Source organism: Nicotiana tabacum, chromosome 7 (genome assembly GCF_000715075.1).
Source record: "Nicotiana tabacum cultivar K326 chromosome 7, ASM71507v2, whole genome shotgun sequence".
NCBI lineage: Eukaryota > Viridiplantae > Streptophyta > Magnoliopsida > Solanales > Solanaceae > Nicotiana > Nicotiana tabacum.
This window is the reverse complement of record NC_134086.1, coordinates 138,963,056-138,979,419: the sequence shown is the minus strand read 5'-3', so window position 1 is coordinate 138,979,419 and position 16,364 is coordinate 138,963,056. Positions and strand designations below refer to the sequence as shown.

Here is a 16,364-nt window from a genome sequence, read left to right as displayed (position 1 = left end):
AGCTTTGAAAAGCTAAAATCCTTATTGACACAAGCTCCAATACTTTCTTTGCCAGCTGAAGGAAAAGATTATGTGGTATATAGTGATGCATCTCACCGTGGCTTGAATTGTGTTTTGATGCAAGAAGGGAAAGTAATTGCTTATGCCTCTCGAAAGTTGAGATTGCATGAGTTGAATTATCCCACTCACGATCTTGAACTTGCTGCCATTGTTTTGCCTTAAAAATTTGGAGGCATTACTTGTACGGAGAGAAGTGCCACATATTTACTGATCACAAGAGTTTGAAGTACTTGGGGTACACAAAAAGAGTTAAACTTAAGACAATGTAGATGGATTGAACTCATCAAAGATTATGATTGCATGATTGATTATCATCCTGGTAAAGCCAATGTGGTTGCAGATGCGTTGAGTCACAATTCCCTTGCAAGTTTAACTATAAGTCTTTTCCCTTTGCTTCTTGAATTAAGAGCCATGAATGTTTGCCTTTTATTTAATTCTAATGGTTCTATCATTGCTAATTTGCAAGTCAAGCCAGTCTTACTTGAGCAAGTCCAAGAAGCGCAGAAGTTAGATGAGAAGCTTGTGAAATGGGTTGAAGAAGTCCAAAATGGAAAAGAATCGGATTTTTCATTAAGGAAAGATGGTACCTTATTTTATAAAAATAGGTTGTGTGTTCCTAATGATGATGAATTGAGGAAGCAGATCTTGATTGAAGCACATAGTTCACCTTATGCAATGCATCCTGGAGGTACTAAAATGTATCGGATCATTAAGGAACACTATTGGTGGAGTGATATGAAGAGAGACATTGCAGAGTTCATTTCTAAATGATTGGTATGTCAACAAATAAAAGCTGAACATCAAGTACCAGCTGGTCTACTGCAACCTTTGTCAATACCTGAATGGAAATGGGAAAGGATAACGGTGGACTTTGTTTCTAGACTTCCACGCACTCAAAGAAATCATGATGCAATTTGGGTCATTGTAGATAGACTAACTAAGAGTGCTCATTGGCAATTAGAATGGACTACTCACTAGAACGTTTAGCAGAATTGTACATTAATGAGATTGTGAAGTTGCATGGAATCCCTGTTTCTTTTGTGTCCGATAGAGATCCGAGGTTTACATCCAGATTTTGGTCTAGCTTGCAAGAAGCTTTGGGTTCCAGGTTGAATTTTAGTACTACTTTCCATCCACAAATAGACGACCAGTCTGAAAGGGTAATACAAATCTTGGAGGATATGCTTCGAGCCTGCATTATTGAGTTTAAGGGTAGTTGGGACAAACACTTAGCCCTCATAGAATTTGCTTACAATAATAGCTACTAATAAAGTATAGGCATGCCTCCTTATGAAGCTTTATATGGGAGAAAATGTAGAACGCCTCTTTGTTGGAATGAGGTTGGTGAAAGAAAATTTGTGGGTCCTGAGATTGTGCAACAAACTGAAGATAAGGTAAAAATCATCAAGGATCGTTTGAAAATTTCTTCAGACAGACAAAAGTCCTATGCTGATCTTAAAAGGCGTGAAATTGAGCATCAGGTGGGCGATAAGGTATTTTTAAAGGTTTCTCCATGGAAGAAGATTATGAGATTTGGCCAAAAAGGTAAACTTAGTCCTCGATTCATTGGACCTTATGAAATACTTGAGAGAATTGGTCCGGTTGCATATAAGCTAGCTTTGCCACCTGAATTAGGTAAGATCCACAACGTCTTTCATGTTTCTATGCTTTAAAAATACCGCTCAAATCCATCTCATGTTCTTCCTATTGAGTCTATTAAGGTTAATCCTGATTTGACATATGAAGAGAAACCAATCCAAATCTTAGCGCGTGAGATAAAAGAGCTTAGAAATAAGAGAATCTCATTAGTGAAGGTTCTGTGGAGAAATCATTCAGGCGAAGAAGCTACATGGGAGCGAGAAGAGGATATGCGAGTTCAATATCCGCATTTATTTCGGGACTAGTACAAGGTAAATTTCGAGACGAAATTTATTTAAGGGAGAGAAAGTTGTAACACCCCAAATTTTTTTAATAATATTTGCAATCCTGATTGAGCATTTCTATGACGAGGAAATATTTTACTTTGCATTTCTTAAATGTGAAATGGTTAATATATGAAAATTTCTTATTTTAGATTGTGTTAATATTGGCAATGAAGTTTCATGGTATTGCTATATGTAACACTTAATATTATTTTGACGAGTTGTTATTAAATACAATATATAATTAAGTTTTTGGGTTTCCAACCTTTTGTATTTATCTAAGAATATTTAGTAGTTGGGGAACCATTTTATTTCATATTTATCCATAAACTCCCTGTCTTCTATTTTTCAAGACAAAGAAGAATCTCTCTCTCTCTCTCTATCTCTCTCTCCTTCTTAGCATCTGAACATGAATCGACCATAGATTTCTACTAAATCAACAAGCAAATTTCGTTTTTGGTGAAGATCAAGTTGCTCTTCTCTTTTGTGGTAAGTTTCTAAACTCGTTTTTACACTAGACATCTATTAGTATTTTCTACATATATTTTGTACAGAGCTCCGATTTAAGTGATCCAGGATTTTCTCGAAAGGTATTTCATAAATCTATAACTCTTATGAAGGAAAAAAAATATAGTTTTGTTGGTATTTACCTAAAAAAGGATCAGAAAGTACAGGGCAGGTGCTGCACGGATTTCCAGTTTTAGAAATACTCCATGTACTACTGTTAGTAATTTTAGTATAACTTTCTGTACAAAATTGATATGGGATTAGTTCAAGATGTTCTGAAACTCTAAGACATAGATCTACATTTTTTATGAAGACTATACAGTCTAGTTTGTCCGTATAAATATTCAAAACTGAGTCACAACACGAAACAGTGATACTGTCCAGAATTTCTGTGTCAAATATTTTTGGGTAATTTTCACCAATATCATGTTTAGTTTGACATGTTAAATCACTGAACTTATTTAGATATTTGATTATGTATTTAAGGTATATAAACCCTTGAAAAATCAAAAGGGAAGTGTTTGAGGAAGTGGACAGATTTGGTTTGTTTACGGCGTAGACGATTCGAACGTCCCCAAGTTGTGATTGAATTGTTTTGTGGTAAAACACCAAGGTTTGTGTATAAACTTGTACTCTTTTTGCTTGCTGAAATATTTTGAAATAACCTTATATTTTATTTTTCTTGTCTTCAATTTATATTGTTATATTTGTATTATATCAAGTATTGTAAGATATTTGCTAAGTCGCTTGTTCGTACGGATTGTTTGATCATATTGCATTCTTGTTGGGACTTTGTCCTTCTTGTGGCAGTGACTTTGTCACTCATCTTGGCATGCCTCTTGATTCGGATCTTTTGCCATCTTGACTTTGGATTTGTAGTTCGTCTTGAATTATGGAACTTGTCCGTGTTAAGTACGAACTAGAAAGCCATTTTTAATATGGTTCTTGATTCTCTTGTCTATTGGGTTTTGACCCTACTTGATTTGGGGCTTCGGTCCATCTTGATATCTGATTATGCTTAGTGTGATGGCAGGACGTACATATTGGGCGAAAAATGTATATTTGGTATACTCTCTTAGATTGATAGTATACACTTTCTCGATTCTTGAACATTGTTATTGATATTTGGAAATACTTCAAAGTTTGATATTGATATGTTTGATATATTTGTTCACTTGTTTTAAATTATATTAAATTGAGCTAACTATGACTGAAAAGGGGAATTAGAGAATTTAATGACTCCAAGCCTAAAGTTTATACACCACTAAGCTTTATGCTTAGCAATAGTTATTTCTTATCGTAGGTAATGTTCGGGATAAAATCTGAAGATGGCCATGATGAAGTAGTCTATTTGGGAGAACTTACGGAGATCATATTTGCATATGCACCTTGATTTTGCATAGTTTTGGGACGTGTACTTTCCTTTTTATATACCCGATAGTTTGAAATTTATGTACGATACAAACTTGCAGTGATGTTGAATGAAAGCATAAATTTGTTAGGAAGTTGCTTTAATCTCTTGATTATTCAAGAAGGGTTATATCACCTTATGTTAATATTTTATTATATTTCATTTAAAATAAAATTATGGTGTATTTTCAAAAAAAAAATATTGCACTTTGAACCTTTTCGCATGAGCCTATTTCTGCTACTAAATTATTCTGAATACTTCTAACTAATATTTTTTAATGTTTTATAATCAGTGAGTTAGATTTGTTTCCTAAGTAGCACCCTTCCAAAGGGGTTGCTACAATTTCGCAACTGGGTTTGGCTGCGTCTTTTGCTGCTATTTTTTTTGGCAACTTTACAGAGCTTTTATAGCCAGCTTTCGTGGCTATTTGATGGGGTTCATGGGGGTTGTTTTGCTGGAGATTTCAATTGTGTTTGGGACTGTTTTTCAGCTCGTTTTATGAGTGGATTTGGGTGACGTTTTGAGGTCATTTTTGGGTGGAGAAGAGGGACTAGTTTAGGGTGGTTTAAGGGTAGCGTTTTGGTGTAGTTTAACTGGGGTTTCGCATCTGGGTTCTTATCGAGCTACTGCTATATTTTTGCAGGTATGGAGACTGGTTTTTGGTGGCTTTTCTTTGAAGGAGCAAGAAACTAAGATGGGCAGAAGAAGAATAAGGCTCCCTCTGTTTCTCTAGTTCGCCGCCTTTCCTATTTTCTTGTCTATCTCTCTTTTTCTTTTTGTGCAAACGAGTATTTATATACATCTATCTCTAAGATGAGCTTCTTGAGGGGAAAGAAACAATTGTCCAGAAAAACGTGTGGTCCCCATGTGCTAAAAAACGTGAGTGGAATCTTTTGTTATGAGAATTGAATTGATGATTTTGTTCATGTGAGGAATGAGGTGCATGTGAAGTTTGTTATGGGGTAGATAATGGAGAATCTTTACCACTTGACAACTTTTGATTGGCTTGTTTATTTTTTTTTATTTTTTTTGAAGGATAGTGAATCAAAAGATGAAATTAATATTCCTACTAAATCAAAATAACAAGGAAAAATTACTATATGCTCAATATTTATTTGTTAAAAATCTCTAACTTAGAAATTACAATAATCCAAATAAAAATATATTTTTGAATACTTTTCTTTCTTTTCTACAAAAATTGAATCTATTACTCTAAAAATATGACTCTCTCTTTTTTATTTTTTATTTTCTTAAGTAAAAACTATAAAAGGTGAAGCAAAAGCTAAAATATATAAAATAAACTCAAAAATATTTATATACTAAAAAATAGTGAAAATTTCAAATATGGTCAAAAATTAGGTGTTCATAGCATGCCCCTCTTTGGTTGGAAACATGAAGAGTTTTCAGGCAAAGAAAAGGTGAGCTATGTGACTGATTTTTGACCATACCATTATTCAAAAGGGAAGAAATGTGAGAAACGAGTGCAATCGAGTCCTGATTTTTGATCGCCTATATTTCCCGGGATATAAGGGAATCAGGTCGTGTGTAGTTCAAGGGGAGTAATAGAAGGATGCCATGATTAGTTGGAGAGTCGAGTGACGTTCCATCAAGGCTTCGGTGCGTGGTCTTGTTTATTACATCAAAAACAAAAGAAAATTACATTAAAGAAAAGGAAAATACAAGATCCTATCTATAAGTTTTCTAAAACTTGATCTTGAGTCTTGACCGGTTCTTCATGCAGACTCTGATCTGAACCTGGATGCTTGCTAGTTACATGTGTTAGTTCATTCTTCTACGACTTCTTCTGATCAAAATGGGAAATGTAATGCTCGTGACTTCAGTCATGTCTTGAGCAATCCACATATTTTCATCCACTTCTGCATTTGGATTCAGTTTTTATATTTTTTTTCTTTATTCTGGATTGAGACTTCATCTTTGGCTATCTCGAACCCTGTGGCCTGAGGTAAAACCTGCTCAGACGCCAAAACAAACAAACGAACGAAATTTTCTGCCGCAGTTTTCACTACAAAAATTTTGTGAGTTATTTGTAACAAAAATTCTAAACTACTTCATTTTTTAAAGCAATAAAGGTCGGGGATGGTGTACCTTAGGAAAACATGGTTATGATGCTTTTTTTAATGGTGTTTCCTTGTTGTCAAAATGATGCCTCAATTAAGGATTATGTTGGAAACATGTGGCTAGGGAATGATGTACCTTATATAATAATGATATTAGGGAATAGTGTACCTTGCGTTTAAAATAACATAAACTAGGGAGTGGAGACTCTATGTTGAAATAGGACACTAGGAAGTGGTGACCTTGTGTCTAAAATAAGAAAATGAGACTAGGGAGTGGTGACCCTATGTCTAAAATAATATCAACTAGGGAGTGGAAACCCTATGTTGGAAAAGAGACTAAGGAGTGGTGACTCTATGTCTAAAATAATATTAACTAGGGAGTGGAGACATCTATGTTGGAAAAGAAACTAGGGAGTGAAGACCCTATGTTTAAAATAGAGTCAACTAGGGAGTGGAGACCTTATGTTGGAAAATAAGACTAGGGAGTGATGATCCTATGTCTAAAATAACATCAACTAGGGAGTGAAGACCCTATGTTGGAAAAGAAGACTAGGGAGTGGAAACCTTATGTCTAAAATAACATCAACTAGAGAGTGGAGACCCTATGTCTAAAATAACATCAACTAGGGAGTGAAGACCTTATGTTGAAAAAGGAAACTAGAGAGTGGAGACCCTATGTTTAAAATAATATCAACTAGGGAGTGTACCTTACGTCTAAAAAAATATCAACTAGGGAGTGGAGACCTTATGTTGGAAAAAAAGAGACTAGGGAGTGGATGCTCTATATCTAAAATAACATCAACTAGGGAGTGGAGACCCTATGTTGGAAAAAAGAAGACTAGGGAATGAGGACCCTATGTCTAAAATAACATCAACTAGGGAATGAAAACCTTATGTTGGGAAATGCAGTTAGGGATTGGTGCACCCTATACTATCATGAGTTTGAACTTTCTTTCTTTTCTTTCTTTTTTCATAATTTTCATCTTTCTTTCTTTTTTTTTAAATTTTAGAGAATGAGTAAATGTAGGAAAGAATTTTTAGAGGAGACTTCCCTTTTTGGAGTTGTTGCTGCAAAGTTATTTCTAGCCCTCACGCAGTTTCTTTTTGGTTGCACCTGCTTCTTGTAAGGTTGCTTTTGGATTGCACCTGTTACCTATTTTTTTTTCAAACAAAGAATAATTTGTCAGTTTGAAATGGTGGTTGGTTTTGTGACGTTGAGTATTTCAGTCACTTGATCTCGGCCATGCTTTTTTGATGATGATTTCACCTGCAACTAATTGTTTCCTGGATACCGATTGCATTTCTAGCCCCGGAGAACGTTTAAATTTTTCAAAACTTTACCATGACGATTGGTCGCGTAGGACTTAACCTTTTCAGCTTTATTTTGCCTCTATGGGCATTTGACTTCTTTCTTCTAATTTTAACTTCAGATCATTGGGGAACCTTTAGCTCTTCAAACTTTGCCAAAATGGTTAGTCACTTGGGACTTAACCTTTCAACTTCATTCCGATTCTTTGTTTTATTTCCTTAAACTGATATTTATTGCATTCTGATTCTTGATTCATTATTTCGAAATCTGACAGCGTTTTAGGATATGGGCATGACGTCCACAAGTATGTTATATTATTGAAATCTGCATTTAACAGAACTGAAAAAGAATAAGAGAAGTGGTAAATTCATGAAAAGAGACATGGACGATGAAATATTGATTTCATTTATTTGAATTTTAAAGATGAAGGGTTCACATAAAATTAAGACAATAAAAGTAAAATATCCGGATTACACCCTGAAATAATCCGAATGAAGAAAGGATAGCCAGACCGACTATCGAGACTCCCGTCTGACCGAGAACTTTCAGGTTTGGCGACCATTTGTGGCTTTTCTTCTGTCTTGGCAATGGCTACAATGACCTTCAATGCTGGATCAAATTCCCCATCATCACATATCATTCCAACTACTGGCCCATTGGTGTGAGTAGGCAGAGGATTATTCGTCATATTATAGGCCTCTTCATCCCTAAGAACTATTGACTTGGCCTTAATAAGGCCCTCCACCGCTCTTTTGAGAGTCCAACAATCTTCAGTATCATGCCCTACTGCTCTAGAGTGGTATTCACATCTAGCATCAGCTCGGTGCGAGAGGGACTCGGGGTTCGACTGGTTTGGGGCTACTGGTTGTAGCAGACCTAGCCTGGTTAAATTTTGAAGCAAACTTGAATACGATTCACCAATAGGGGTAAACGAATTCCATTTGAGGGGCTCTTTTAGGTGAGGATTGTATTGGGGAACATTTGGTTGGGGATTATATGGAGCTTGGTAGGGATAGACATTTTTGAAAGGTGGAGCCTGGTTTTGTGTATAATGTTGTGGACACATGTAAGGTTGCATGTTCATCACCGTATAGTGAGGCGGTGCCACAACGTATGCAACATCATAATAATGTTGCGGGGTTCTTGGCGGCACATATGATTGGTTGAATGACCTGTGCGCCCCCCTCGATATTGAAGCCTTCATGGCTCCCTCTTCTCTCTTGTTTCTATTTATCAAATCCTCTGAACCATTCTGAACGGCCTATAATGTGGCCTTAAAGGCAGCATGACTCAATATTCGGCCTACTTCTAATCCTATTTCAACCATCTCCCCAATTTTGATAGCCTCAGCAAAGAGTTTACCCATAGGGGACATCATGTTCTGGAAGTAGTCCGCCTCTTGGTCCTGTATGAAGACCGTAACCATTTCAGCTTCATCCATTGGAGGCTTTACCTTGGCGGCTTTGTTCGCGCCATTTGATAGCATATTCACTAAAACTTTCCGCAGTTTTCTTTTTCAAATTGGACAAAGAGTTTCTGTCGGAAGCGATGTCCACATTATACTAGAAATGATGGATAAAATCTCGGGCCAGATCAGCCCACACATGCCAATGTGCAATTTCTTGATCCGTGTACCATTCAAAAGCAATTCCGGTGAGACTTTCTCCAAAATAGGCCATTAACAACTCCTCTTTCCCACCAACGCCCCTCAACTGGTTACAATATCTTTTTATGTGAGCGATCGGGTCTCCGTGCCCGTCGTACTTTTCAAATTTTGGTATCTTGAAGCCAACTAACAAGTGGACATGGGAAAATATGAGCAAGTCAGCGTAGGAGACGCTCTTTTGTCCGCTCAGACCCTGCATACTCTTTAAGCTCTGCTCCAAGCTTTTCATCTCCCGAGCCATTTCCTCTTTTTCGGGATTCTTGACAATATTTTCTTGCTCAACCGAGAAGTCACATTGCGGAGGTTGAGTAAATGAGTATGAGGTCACATATGTTATTTCTGGTTGAAATTATGGACCCTGAAAGGTGAACGTTGGAGGCCCAAAATACGGTTATGGTATAGTTGGTTGTGCTATGGTGCAGATTGGTGTTGCAGAGAACATTGTTGGCAGTGCCTTTGAAACCGGCGCCTGGAGGCGAATCACAAAAAGCATTCCGGGACCGTTAAACGGCATTGGAAGGTACCCGCATGGGATAAATAGGTTGGACATATGGACTTTGGCAGCCCCACCTGATCTCGGGATCAACTTAGGAAACCCAGGGATTGCACTCTGCGGTTTCCTCCCATTAGACCATGCATTCCACATATCTAGCATGCAGAGACGCAACATTCTATTCTATTCAGCAGTTGTTGATTCCGGTAGTGGAATAACCGATGTCGGGCAATCCTCAGGATTGACAATTGGTAGATGACTTTCGGAGGCCATAGGGACTTTGCCTTTAGATCTTATAATAAAGTAGGGATGGGAAGCCATATTACCAACAAAACCAACCACCTGAATAGAACCTGGCTAAATTGCACGCACACCAATCTTCTTAGTTTTGAGGCATTTAACAGATAGGAAATCGCACATTGGAATGTAATGCACCTAAACAGTTAAACGCTTCTACCATGCTTTAGAATGGTTGCATGTTTCATCTCGACTTTCAAATCTTTGTACTCTTTTCTTCCATTTCTGGCTCTTTGTTGGTTTCACCACTCTCTTTATTTTTGATCTCATCATTCTTGATTTTTCCCTCCTGTTTTTGTCACTCTTTATTTTCTTTTTTTTAATTTGTTTTTCACTCAATTTTTCTCCTTTTGTTTTGTTTTTTTTTTTATATTTTTTTCACTCAATATTTTTCTCTTTTTCATTTATTTTTCACTTAGCTTGTTTATGGATCTGATCGAATCCGATAGGGATTACCTACGTATTATGACGCCGCATTAATCAGATTATTAGTAGTTCAGGGAACAAATGGCTCCTAATCAAAAAAAATATTTTGATTTTTTTTAAAAGAAAGACTTCTAAAGATTTATAGAGCAAATGTGTGACAAGAAAGTGTCACCGTTACTAAAAGGTAAGTTTTATAGAGCAGTGGTTAGGCCTGCCATATTATATGGAACTGAATGTTGGCCGGTAAAGAACTCACACATCCAGAAGATGAAAGTAGCAGAGATGAGGATGTTGAGGTGGATGTGCGGGCATACAAGAATGGATAAGATTAGGAATGAAGATATTCGAGAGAAGGTGGGCGTGGCCCCCATGGAGGACAAGATGCGGGAAGCAAGACTCAGATGGTTCGGGCACATTCAGAGGAGGAGCACTGATGCACCGGTGAGGAGGTGTGAGCGACTGGCTGTAGTGGGCACGCGGAGAGGTAGAGGACGACCTAAGAAGTATTGGGGAGAGATGATCAGAGAGGACATGGCGCGACTTAGGATTACTAAGGACATGGCCCTTGACAGGGAATTATAGAGGTCGAGTATTAAGGTTGTAGGTTAAGTGAGAGTTGTGAATATTTCTACAGCACAATAGAGTCAGACTAGCCAGTTAGGAGTTGGACTAAGAATGTCATTGGTCGTCTATTGATGCAGGGCTTTACCTGCTAGTTTTACTATACCAGCCATCTTTTTCGTATTTCGTATTCTGTATTTCATATCTATTGTATTGCTGTTATTTTATTATGCATTTTTATTATGCATTTTTATGATACTAATATATCGGCTTCTGTTGCTTTTGAGCCGAGGGTCTCCTGGAAACAGCCTCTCTACCCTTCGGGGTAGGGGTAAGGTCTGCGTACATATTACCCTCCCCAGACCCCACTTGTGGGATTATACTGGGTTGTTGTTGTTGTACTTCTAAAGATTCTTTTTCTTTTCTCGTTTTTTTTGTTTGGATTTTTTGGGAATTTCAAAAGTAGGAAGAATATATATATATATATATATTTCTTTTTCTTTCCCTAAAGAAGAAAACGTTTTGTTTTTGGATTCTTGGACTATAATTTTGAACTTCTGAAAGAAAGACTTCTAAAGAAAACAGAAAATATTGTTGGATCTTGAATTTTTTATTATTTTTCAAAAGAAAAACTTTTGAAGAAGAACGAAAATATTTTTTAATTTTGAGAAAAAATTTAAAGAAAATATTTTTGGATTTTTAAAAGTTGGGGTCTCCAAGAAAGACTTTTCTAAAGAAAGAAGTAAAGAAAATTATTTTTGGATTTTTGAAAATTAGGGGCCAGAACCGATGAGGTTTGCCTACATATCTCACATCCGGTGAGAATCAGACTCGCGTAGGTTGATCAGTTTTGACACAACAAGAAAATATATTTTTTGAATATATTGACTCATTTTGAAATTAATTTTATTTTTTTCATTTTTACCAAAATTTCGGTGGAGTTTCGGGATTTTTTCAAACATCTGGGTTTCTCGGAACCAGTCAAATTTTCTCTCTCCTACCTCACTCTTGTTTTTTCTTCATTTTCTTTCCTTATTCTAAAAGCCGATTATATGCAAGCTGAAACAAACAAATGCACAAATAGCACGTAGGATGCATCAAATGATTTTTTATTTTGGGTGCACCTGTCCTGAATGGACCCAACAACTGTGTTGAGTCCCCACAGTCAAATACACATGATGCAAACAAACATTCCTACCAGGGATCTGGAAAGAGGCTATGTTATTCTAGGTTTAAAATCCTGGGGGAGTGTTTTAGACCTGGCTTACCCAAGCGGACAGCTCGAGCCGAGGTGGGGGCAATGTACCGGGAGCACGAAAGTCTATCCATCCTAGTTGCTGATCCAGCCTCATTCAATTTGGTATGACCTCTAACATAAAAGTGGGTCACACGTACGTGTGCATCATAGTTTCATAAGACTCAGAAGGGAGGCGTAAGAAGACAGTTTATACAGTTCAAATAATATCAAAGCAGTAAATGAGCAGCAATTAGCACATTAGACCTACAAACACAGTAATATCAACAATCAAGAAAGCCAAGTATAGATCATATTAACAAACTCGAATTCTGAACCCTAAATCAGAAGTTCTAGGTTCTTGATCCCCAACAGAGTCGTCAGAGCTGTCACACCTCCTTTTTACGAGGAATAAGGAGTTTTTTCAATTAAAGTGACATTATTCGAAATAAAATTATTTATTTAATTAGAGTTGCCACTTGGGATAATTATTATGGTGTCCCAAGTCACCGGTTTGTTTTAAAATCCCAAATCGAGAAAATTGACTCTATTTTAAAGTCCGCGAAACATAGAAGACCGGGTAAGGAATTCTGTTATTCGGGAGAAGGGGTTAGGCATTCCCGAATTCCGTGAATCTAGCACGGTCGCTTTAGTCATACCTGGCTTAGTCAATTGTTTTAATTATGCATTTTTAGAACCTACGTGCATTTTACCTTTTACCGCATTTAATTATGGCGTTTATGGATTTATCTTTGAAACGGATCACATGTATGTGAATCCGTTCTGTTTAGTATGCTAAAATTATGTCACACGTACGTGTACACGATTAATAATAATTTATAAATCGTTAATATTTTTTCGCCCAAAGTTGCGCGAACACATACCTTGGTTTTAATTTTTAAAATTGTAATTATGTCACGCGAACGTATACATAATCACGATGATTTAATTAAGAGCGGGCCTAAATCATACTAGCGATTTGTAAGTTATTCTCCTAAGCTATTTTGAGATTAATGTAAGGTCATAAATTATGGAATTATTTATTGTGAAAAAAATGGATAAATTAATTATGGAAAGATGGACTAGCTTATTCATCATGGGCCGACTGTTCTAATTTTTGCCCAATTAATACAACTAATGGTCTGTACCCTTAAATGAATATCTAAAGCCTAACTATTTCCAAAGATCAAATGCTGGCCTATTAATTATTAACCATCTCAAAACCAAAAACTTCTTACCATTCCAAATTACTATCGTGACCCAATTATCCAATATATTAATAACATAGTCATTGCCCATACGCCACTGAAACAGAAGCGCCCAACAAAGGCCCATATCTCAATTCTATCATAAAGACTTTTAAGCTTATCTCAATTCTTCAGCACATTGTGCAAAAGACTTGGAGTCAAATTCAATGAATTCAGAAACTAAGAGATAAAGAAACATTGTATTAATTCATTTCAGTAGAACAGACAATATAAAAAGTAATCATTCATAGAAAGTAACCAAAAATATGACTTGAAACTATAATGAAAATAGAGATGGACATTAGGAAGAACTTGCCTTTTGACCTTTTACAGTAGGTGAATCCAAAAGCAAAAAATAACCCAGTACGAGACCTCGATGAAGCAGAACCTCGTTAAACGACACTCGAACCTCGACAACAAGGCGGCTTCGAACCCCAACTCGGCGATGTTAACCCAGCTCTATCACGGGTGATTTTATGGTGCTTTATAGTGGTGCTACAACTGGTTTTTGTAAGTGTTTATGGGTGGTTTAAGGCTATTTTTGGAGCCTTTTGGTGGCTGTTTTTTAGCACTATTTTGGCTGCGTTTCTGGCTAGGATTTGGACTATTTTTTATGTTGTTTCGAGGCAGTTTCAAGGCTGGTTTAGGGATAGTTTTCACCTCGTTTTTGGAGCTGAAATGGGTGGCTTTGGAGGTCGTTTTTGGGACTATTTCGCAACAAGGTTTGGTTGCATTTTTTGTTGCTGCTTTTTTGGCAACTTTACGGACTTTTTATAGCCAGCTTTCATGGTTATTTGATACGGTTCATGGGGGCTATTTTGCTGGAGATTTCAGTTATGTTTGGGACTGTTTTCAGCTTGTTTTGTGAGTGGATTTGGGTGACGTTTTGAGATCATTTTTGGGTGGAGAAGACGGACTAGTTTAGGGTGGTTTGAGGGCAGCGTTTTGGCGTGGTTTAACTGGGGTTTTGCGACTGGGTTCTCATCGAGCTACTGCTGCATTTTTGCAGGTACGGAGACTAGATTTTGTTGCTTTTCTTTGAATGAGCAAGAAAATAAGATGGGTAGATGAAGGATAAGGCTCCCTCTGTTTCTCTCGTCTGCCCTCTCTCATGTTTTCTCGTCTCTATCTCTCTTTCTCCTTTGTGCAAATGAGTGTTTATATACAGTTCTCTCTAAGATGAGCTTCTTGAGGGGAAATAAAGAATTGTCAAGAAAAGCGTGTGGTCCCCATGGGCTAAAAAATATGAGTGGAATCTTCTGTTATGAGAATTAAATTGATTATTTTGTTCATGTGAGGAATGGGGTGCATATGAAGTTTGTTATGGTGGATAATGGAGAATCTTTATCGCTTAACGACTCTTGATTGACTTGTTTATTTTTTTTCTTTTAAAGGAGAGTGAATCAAAAGATAAAATTAATATTCCTACTAAATCAAAATAACAAGAAAAAATTACTACACGCTCAATATTTATTTGTTGAAAATCTCTAACTTAGAAATTATAATAAACTAAATAAAAATATATTTTTGAAATTTTTTCTTTCTTTTCTACAAAAATTAAATCTATTACTCTAAAAATGCAACTCTCTCGTCTTCTTTTTTTGTGATTTTTAATTTTCTTAAGTAAAAACTATAAAAGGTGAAGCAAAAGCTAAAATATGTAAACTAATGTCAAAAATATTTATATACTTAAAAATAGTGAAAATTTCAAATGTGAACAAAAATTAGGTGCTCAAAGTTAGCATATGCAATTCAAATTTAAAGGGAATTTTAATTTCACACAAAGCCCCAAATAAAACTACACTTACAACGACATGTGTAGTAGGTTGTGAAATACAACACAAGCTCATGGACTACCAAGCATGTTAAGATAGCCCAAATAAGGTGGCAGTTATACTTTTTCATCTCAGTTACACCGGCAGAATCTAGTATTACTTTCGCTCAAATTTTTACCGAATCTGCCAACTCTTGAGGGTGTAAGAGATCATTGTTTTGATTAAGGTCACCCTGTTCATCTTGCCCTTGTGCGTTTTGCCGATCATCCTCTGATTTCCATTTGCTCTATCTACAAGCTCATTCTTCCTTCCATCCAGAGTATCCATAGCAGGTTCCATTTGCTTAAATTTGATCTTTATTACCCTATAGGCCATTAGGAATGCTACAACAAAAGTAATAAGTATCAGTATTGTGAATGTTTTAAAAGCTTTACTCCTGTCGCGGGTTGAAAATTAGTCCTCCTCCAGTCTAAAGAGTATCTATAAAGTTTTTTTTTTTTTTTGAAAAAGTGGGTTCTGACCACCTTTTGATTTTTGAAAAATTCACTTTCGAATTTTTTTCAAAAACTTACAAAATTTCATGAACAAACACATATTTGAAGGGAAAAAATTGAAAAAAAAATCTTTATGAACAAACGGTGCCTCAATTTGAGGTGCTTCAGTTGTGTTATATAGTTCAATCCAACTTTCATTCTTGTTGTGTCCTGTTGGGCCTGGCTAGTGTCTAGCACGCGAAATGGAAAATGGATTTTTACAAAAACAGCCACTGATTTTACTGTTTATTTTTCATAGTCAATATATATAAATTATATACTGATTATACATGGTTATATACATATTATACGTAAATTCTACATTCGCCGGTTATTTTTAGTTTAAGTGGTTGAGTGGGCTGTTATTTATGTTAATTCTTTAATGGGGAACTTATCCTTATGCGTAGAATTTTGAATTTTTATGATTTCTTAACTTGAGAATAGAATGTAACAGCATCAACAAAATTATTTTCTTTTAGGAAACTTTTAGATGATATATAATTTTATTTTACTTATTAAATTAATTTTATCAACCGAAATTAGTCTTCAGTTAAGATGTGTGAAGCTCATCTTTGCAAACTAATGAACACGCATTGGTTAACATTTTGAATGCTCCGGCCATACATATATCTTATGTAACATTTTTCTCATATTTTAGGTAATGTTTATACACTATTTGAACAAATAAGAAAAGATGTTAGCATTTGCAATTCAAATTTAAAAGGAACTTTAATTTCACACAGAGCCCCAAATAAATCTTCACTTACAACGGTATGTATAGTAGGTTGTGAAATACAACACATACCCATGGACTACCAAGCATGTTAAGATAGCCCAGATCAACT

At 36.1% G+C, this 16,364-nt stretch overlaps 1 long non-coding RNA gene across 1 annotated transcript; it reads right to left on the bottom strand.

The window, feature by feature from the left end:
- Positions 1-5,479: 5,479 nt before the first annotated feature.
- On the bottom strand, positions 5,480-14,567 carry LOC142161860 (uncharacterized). The gene is made up of 2 exons (XR_012693566.1): positions 13,528-14,567; positions 5,480-7,131 (listed from the first exon to the last, which is right to left on the bottom strand). It is a non-coding gene; the product is annotated as an uncharacterized LOC142161860 (long non-coding RNA).
- Positions 14,568-16,364: the final 1,797 nt, after the last annotated feature.